Below are 6,000 nucleotides of genomic sequence, written 5' to 3' on the forward strand. Positions count from 1 at the left end.
CACTCCTGGTTGCCTCAGGGATCCTGTGAGCTATCGGGGATCGAACCTGAATCAGCTGCATTCACGGCAAGAGCCCTCCCTGCTACACTGTTGCCCCCAATAGTTCTAATACTTTGGTTATTAGATCATAGGCTCTAAGAAAAATACATGTAAAAAGGGCATTTGGGAGAAAAGTTAAAAATCAAAGAGAGGGGCTGGAGCGATAGCACAGAGGGTAGGGCGTTTGCCTTGCACGAGACTGACCCGGGTTTGATTACCACCATCCCATATGGTCCCTGAGCAACACCAGAAGTGATTCCTGATTGCATGAACCAGAGTAACATCTGTGCATCATCGTTGTGACCCAAAACAAAAAAAATCAATGAGAAATGCATAGGTTGGGGGAGGAAAACAAAAGAAAAGTGAACTCAGAAAACAAAATTTAAAGTTTAAATGCAGATTAAGAACAATAAAAGGGGCCAAAGTGATAGTCTAGTGCAGAGGATGCTTGCCTTGCTTGTGGTGGGTTTGGGATTGATCCCTGGCATTGTGTAGGGTCTCTGGAACCCACCATGAGTGATCCCTGAACACAGAACCAGGAGTAAGTCCTGAGCACCGTTAGCGTGGCCCCCAAACAACCAAAGTGAAATAAAAGAGAAAGTATAGTAGAATAAAAATTATAACAAAGTATATAGTTGAAACTTCAGAGAAAAAAATCATAAATTGATGGGGCTAGAGTGATAGTACAGTGGGTAGGGCCTTGCCTTTCACACAGCCAACCAGGATTCCATTCCCAGTATCCCCTGAGCACGACCACAGTAATTCCTGCTTGTCTTGCACACAGCTGAGAAGTTACCATCCCAGATGGTCCCCCATGCACCACCAGGAGTGATTCCTGCTTGCAGTGGCATGAGTAACCCCTCAGCGTCACTTTGTGATGTTCAAAGCATAAAACAAAACAAAGATGAAATCAACCCCTGAATATCATGAGTGTAGGAACTCAGGTGAGTTTAGCATTATAAAGTGTGTTGCACAAAAACAGAATCAGAAAAATAAATTCATTCTTTCCCTTTTTTGTCATTTTGGGTGATACCTTGTGATGCACTGGTTACTCCTGGCTCTGCATTCAGGAAATAGTCCTGTCAGTGGTAGAGGGAGCCTATGGAAAGTTGGGAATTTTAGAACCCGGGTCAGCCATGTGTAAGGCAAACTATATCCCCTGCTCTAACTCTCAGTCCCAGGGAAAGGAAATTTCCTAAAGAAAAATCCCTGTCTCTTCCTTCAAGCAGGAGCAGAGACAGGAGATACTTACTGAGTCTGAAGCTGGCGAAGTTGACGGGATTTTCTGCCAGGCTGCGGGTGAATGCCTGTGTGTTAGTCCAGGGCTATAAAAACACACCAGTGACTTGGCCCCCAGAGACCTTGTCACTTTATGCTCAGGAAACTTTTTGATGTGCCCATGGACTCACAAATTACTGTCTGAGTTTCAAAAGGATCAATTTACAAAAGTTTTTAATGAGAGTCTCCCTCAGGTGTTCACTTCAGAAACTTTCCCATTTCATCAGACTGAGTCCTCAGAGTTCTGCAGGAGCAGAACACGAAACAAACTTGGGGATATTTGGGTATTCACAGGTAAATCAAAAGTTCTCATTGCTCTGATCAAATAGCTCTGACAGCCTTTTGGAGAGGAATCACTTTTCTCTCACGATTTTTTGTGGGAATAACCAAATCTCCTCCTAGTTAATAAAATAAAGATTATAAATGAAAATTATTTTTATTGAATCACCATGAGATACACTCACAAAACTTTCATGTTTGAATTTCAGTCCCACAATGATAGAACTCCCGTCCTTCCAACAGTGAACAATTTCCACCACCAATGTCCCCAGTATCTGCACCCACCCACTCCTCCCACTGCTTCTGTGGCAATTTTCACCATACTCTTTCTCTACTTTTGGACATTATGATTTTGCAATATAGATACTGAGGGACTATCACGTTTGTCCTTTATCACCTTTCAGCACACATGTCTCATCCTGAGTGCTCCCTCCAACCATCATCAACTCAGGGATCTGCACTCTATCCCAGCAAATTCTCCTCCAGCTCATATGGAAGGCTTCCAACATTGGAGCAATATTCCTGACCCTTATCTCTACTGTCCTTGGGTGTCAGTCTCATAATATGTTATTTTGTATTCCACAAAGAAATGCAGTCATTCTACATCTGTACCTCTCTTTCTGACTCATTCCACTTAGCATGATACTGTCCATGAATTGTCCATGACCATCCACTTATAAGGAAATGTCATGATTTTATCTTTCCTAGCAGCTGCATAGTATTCCATTGTGTAGATGTACAAAGTTTCTGTAACCAGTTGTTTGTTTTGGGGTTGTTTCCAGCTTCTGGCTATTGTGAACAGTGTACATATCAGTTTCTGGTCATGCATTCCACTTCTCAATGAAAGCTTACTTTTTTCCTGAAGTCCAACTTTTCTCCAGCCCATACAGATGATTTTGTTATCACACTACCTCCCAATGTGTCACAAGCTCTCTCTGCACACTAAGGTTTCATGTCTGTTTCTCTGCTGGAGCAGTGTGCATGGTCAGCAGACATGCAGTGGAGAAGCTGAGTGCAAGAATGTCAGCATGGTGCTGTTCTACATTCTTGATCAACTGAGGCCAAGTGTTTTCTCATCACGACTAAATTAATAGCAACCATTGAAATGCTTTGTCTTCACTTGACACAAAATCTTTTGGTTCCATCACATTGCTGATAAAGGCATTTTAGTATCATTACTTGCTACTGAAGACAAAGTCGAATTTGCTTTGTACATGAACATCTCTGTGGATCCTTTTGGGTTCTGTGCCCTGAGCTCTTTATCCGGCATTTCTTGGGGCTTTAATGGCATCATATTCCTATGATAATTCTTAAGGATTAAAAAAATCAGCCTAGGCAGTATGGTCCTGCCAGCAGGTCCACCTGTACCTGTGAGGCGAGTGCATCAGCAGCCTGATGGCGCCTTCAGACTTCCAGATACCCCAAAATTGTTGCTGTGCCTTTGGACCCCCAAAAAACTTGGGTCAAAGTTTACCAAGAAAGTAAACGGCCAAAAGTTAGGTATGTGGGAAACACACCAACAAACCACTTTTGGCTCAGCTATATAATTGAAGGCTTGCCCTCTCTGGTTCCTGATTGAACTGCTTAATGGCCATGATCCCAGAGACTCAGAAACAAATCTCGAAACCCAGCGGCTTTTGGCAGAAATGCATCCCGTCCTTGCAGTAGGTTACCGGTGCTGGGCCAACCCAAGTGGGAATAGGTTTCGTGCCTTGGCCTGTTCCCCCTGGCGGCCCAGTGGCCACCATCCTCCAGAGGCTACTGGACAGTCAGGTTTGGGCCTGCAGTGACGAGACGCAGGGCCTCACGGGATGGAGGTGGAGCCGGTCCTGTCCTCCCCGTCCCAACGAGACCCCAAGTCATTGCCCACGAATAGCTTCCCTGGCTTTTGGCAGAAATGCATCCAGACCCCACAGTAGGTTACTGTCGCCGGGCCACCCAAGGAGGAAAAAGATGTTGTCACTCCACCTGCTCCCCCTTGGCGGCTTGGTGGCCGTCATCCTCCAGAAGCCATTGGACAGTCAGGCTTGGGCTCACAGTAGCAAAACTTGTTGGGCCTCACGGGATAGGGGTGGAGCCTGTCCTGTCCTCCCGGTCCCAACAAGATCCTAAGTCATCGCCCACAAACAGCCTCTCTGGCTCCTGATCAAGCTGCTTAATGGCCACGATCCCAGAGACTCAGAAACAAGTCTCGAAACCCAGCGGCTTTTGGCAGAAATGTGTCAGGACCCTGCAGTAGGTTACTGTCGCTGGGTCACCCCAGGGAGGAAAGGGTGTCGTCCCTCCACCTGCTTCCCCCTCGTGGCTCGATAGCCATCATCCTCCAGAGGCCATTGGACAGTCAGGTTTGGGCCTTCAGTGATGAGACATTTTGGGTCTCACGGGATGGGGGTGGAGCCGGTCCTGTCCTCCCCACCCCAACGAGACCACAAGTCATCACCCACGAACGGTCTTTCTGGCTCCTGATCAAGCTGCTTAATGGCCATGATCCCAGAGACTCAGGAGCAAATCTCGGAACCCAGCAGGTTTTTGCAGAAATCCCTCCAGATTTAAGTGTTAAAATTTGGGAATTTCAAAATCGCACAGCCACTACTGTAGCCATGAGACATCATATGTTATTCATAACCAGCAATATAAAACAAATTGTCTACTGTTGCCTTTTCAGCCGATCTGAGTGTTGGGGTAAAATCTCAAATAATAATGGTGGGTCTGGTGTCAAAATATTGAATGTGATCAAAATAGAGAGAGAGAGTAATGTGGAAATCATCTGCCCCACAGGTAGGGGGAGGGCATGGGATGGTGGTATACTTGGGTTGTTGGGGGTGGAGAATGGGCACTGGTGAAGGTATGGATGTATCATTGTACGACCAAGACTTAGACCCAAAAGCTTTGTAACTGCTCTCATGGTGATCCAATAAATAAAATGATAAAAAATGAAAAAAAATGTCAGCCTGAATATTCATGATATCTCTAAACCATATATATAAATATATACATGTATATGTATATTTACTTTTTCAGTCAAAATTAGTGATGATTAATGTTTCCGCCTAACTCTGCATTCAGGAATTACTACCTTTTGGCTGGGATACAAGATGGAATGCCGGATATTGAACCAGCTGTAGTATCTTTTCAGTCCTGCTTACTTATTTCTATATGTTATAAATTATTGTGTATATTTATAAGTATTTGATGAGCATGAAAAGTGAATCTCTCAAATTCTACATCTATCACTTGATCACTTGACTTCCCGTTAGTCGTTGATATGTTCGAGAGGGTGCCAGTAACGTCGCCATTTGTCCCCGTCACGTGCTAGTGTAGCCCAATGCCATCTGTTCGCTCTAGGAACATAAAGAGCCTCAAACCGATCATTCATAATCTTGATGAAGAAGTCTGACCATCTGGTAGGTGGTCGGCCATGCGGACTTTTGCATCCTGTGGAATCCAGTCGGTAACAGCTCTAGTCCAGCAGTCGTCTTTAAATCTCATTACATGACCAGCCCATCTGATTTTTGACAACTTGGCAAATGAGACAGCATTCCTGATTTTGATCGTCGACGGATATTGGAACTCCGGATTCTTTCTCTCATTTGAGTGAAATGTGATATTCCAAGCATAGCTCTTTCAATTCCTCTTTGAGAGACCTGAATAGCGTTCTCATCCTGTTTACATAGGGCCCAGGTCTCTGAGGCATATGTTAATGCAGGAAGAACAGTGGAATCAAAGAGATGTGCCAGAAGTTGGAGGTTCTTTGTCCTCTTAGGTATTTCTTCGACACTCTTGAAGGCATTCTAAGCCGCTCTCTTCCTCCTGCGCAGCTCGGGTGCCAGGTCATTTGTCGTGTTGACTTCTCGACCTAGGTACACATAACTGTTGCATTTGGAGATGGTCGTTCCGATGAGAGTGAATGGGGCATCAGGAATGAGGCTGTTTCTCATAAATATTGTCTTCATAAGATTCAGCTGTAGTCCGACTTTTCCACACTCACGGTCGAAGTCGGCCAGCATTTGTGCCGCTTGGTTGATGTTTAGTGTTATTAAAACAATGTCATCAGCAAAGTGGAGGTGGTGTAGTTGCCGACCATCTATCTTCACTCCCATTCCTTCCCATTCCAGTCGTCGCATGATGTTCTTGAGGGTGGCACTGAAGAGTTTCAGTGAAATGGTATCACCCTGCTGAACCGCTCTCTTGACACCAATGATTATTTCTTTGTAGAATGGTGAGATACTGGTAGTGCATCTGTAATACAGTTCACGGAGGATCTTGATGTATTGGGCTTGAATGCCCTGATTGGCTAGGGCTTCAATGACCGCTTTCTTCTCAACAGAATCAAAGGCTTTCTTTAAATCAATGAACATTAGCCAGAGCGGCATCTTGAACTCCCGAGAAACCTCAATGAGCTTG

Source organism: Sorex fumeus, unplaced genomic scaffold, assembly GCF_029834395.1.
Source record: "Sorex fumeus unplaced genomic scaffold, SorFum_2.1 ptg000040l, whole genome shotgun sequence".
NCBI classification, from domain to species: Eukaryota; Metazoa; Chordata; class Mammalia; order Eulipotyphla; family Soricidae; genus Sorex; species Sorex fumeus.